Raw genomic sequence first — 2160 nt, 5'->3', positions numbered from 1 at the left:
ATATTAAAGACGTTGAATCCAATTATAAAAACAGAAAACTGAGGTTGTCAACAGATCAAGCAGCATCTGTGGAGAGAGAATGCTTCAAGTCAATGGCCTATCATCTGTATCAGTTCATAGGATTTTGCTGAACATTGTAATATCCTTCAGTTCAGATCTTTTGTCCTCAAATATCAGCATGTTGCTTTGCTAAGCTTGTGAGCATCATGAGGAAAACAACTTTAACCTTGCACAAAACTGAAGGGCTTTGCGGCGATTTCGGTGGAAGTCCAGCAATTGGCGCTGGTTATGGGACTCCAGCAGTGATTCCTTGACCACCACAGTGGGAGGCGGTTTAGGCGACCTGTTTGATCTCGCTGGAGGAATGGACATACCGTCTGGTTCTTTCGTGGTACCTAAAACTATTTGGTTGCCGGCTGCAAAGGCCAAAGGTCTTGAGATTTCTGGTACATTTTCACGTTGTATGGGTCATATCTATATGGACCTCACTCCGATGAACAAAGCCATGCAAGTAATGTCAGACTTTGCCATCCAGTTTTAACAAAAATAGTTTTGGAATGGTCCCAGCTACTCCCCTGCAGGTCGATACTCCAATTACTCCCAACCAGACCATTGCGGCTTCTCTCCTTTTGCACACAGTTGGTGCAGTAATGAAGATGGATCCTCTCTCCAACCTGCAGGTCACAGTGAAAAATAATACTGATGTCTTCTATTTCAGTTGCCTGTACCCAAATAATATGTTGTTTTTAGAAGAAGGAAAGTTGGATCGACAGATCTTTTTGGCAACATGGAAAGACATTTCAAATATAAAATGAAGCACAATTTCAGATCAAGGACTGCCACCTTAATGCAGATGCCTTCACTGATAAGCTCTTTAATAATAATACATTTACTGTTGCAAAGAGGAATGTTGAAGGACACGATATGTTATATCAGTCTCTAAAACTGAGCAATGGAATCTGGGTTTTAGCAGAGTTATAAGAATCCAACTTGGCAACCCTAACTACATGGATTTGGAGTAATCATTGAAATGCAGAGCTACAGGGGTAACCCAACATCTTTACCAAGCATTTGAAATAATGTTGAAGAATTAAGCAATTTGATGACCTAAATCGGGCAGAAGATCTCGGCGGTTGTGGTGTTTAATTTTCTTTGTTTGTTTCAGAAGCCTACAAGCACTGATAATGGACAGAATTTATAAATGTGACACCTTGGTGCCACTGAAGAAGTTGCGTTATTGTGAAGGGTATTTCTCATATACTCAAGATCCGAGTATACTGACCCATTGGCACTAAAGTCTATTGTACAATCTTAGTATATATAAATCCATTATTCTGCTAATAACTAGCTGTAAATGCAAGATTCAGATATTTGCAATGTTGATTTGTCTCAGAACCCAGTCATATGAATGTAATATAATATCATGACATGGTGATTTGTGGCGTAAGTGAAGGGGCTCTGCTCTGTCCACCACCATTCCAGCTGGAGGGTAATTGTCCTTGTTTAAATGTGTACCTTCCTTCCATGATGATGTGCATGATTTTATGGTATGACATTTTGTGTATTTGTACACTAGTAATATGGTTCATGCTGAGAATAGCTGCATTGGGCTCCACCATTGCCGATAAGGTGTTGATCAGTAGTCATATGAGAAATAAACTGGACTTGTGGGGTCAAAAACTAAAGCTAAAAATAAAAAATAAAATGACACAAAAAGAAAAAAAATGAAGAAAAAAAGGGCGGCATGGTAGCATAGTGGTAGAGTTGCTGCCTTACAGTGAATGTAGCGCTGGAGACCCAGGTTCGATCCCAACTACGGGTGCTGTCTATATGGAGTTTGTACGTTCTCCCCGTGACCTGCGAGATCTTCAGTTTCTTCCCACACTTCAAAGATGTACAGGTTTGTAGGTTAATTGGCTTGGTAAATGAAAAAATTGTCCCTAGTGGGTGTAGGATAGTGTCAATGTGCGGGGATCGCTGGTCGGCGTGTACCCGGTGGGCCGAAGGGCCTGTTTCTGTGCTGTATCTCTAAATTAAACTAAACTAAACAAAGTTAATTCACAGAGAGGCAGCATCTGTGGCGGAACATGCACATAGGATGTTTCAGGTTTCTTTTCTGCTGCTCACTTAGTTTAATCTTGCTATAGGGCAAATGCAGCA

The 2160-nt window shown here is 40.8% G+C and overlaps 1 pseudogene; it reads left to right on the top strand.

The window, feature by feature from the left end:
• Positions 1 to 245: 245 nt before the first annotated feature.
• LOC116989687 lies at positions 246 to 1274 on the top strand (annotated as a pseudogene).
• Positions 1275 to 2160: the final 886 nt, after the last annotated feature.

This window comes from Amblyraja radiata, chromosome 29 (assembly GCF_010909765.2).
Source record: "Amblyraja radiata isolate CabotCenter1 chromosome 29, sAmbRad1.1.pri, whole genome shotgun sequence".
Lineage (NCBI taxonomy): Eukaryota > Metazoa > Chordata > Chondrichthyes > Rajiformes > Rajidae > Amblyraja > Amblyraja radiata.
This window is presented reverse-complemented; position numbering and strand designations above follow the sequence as displayed.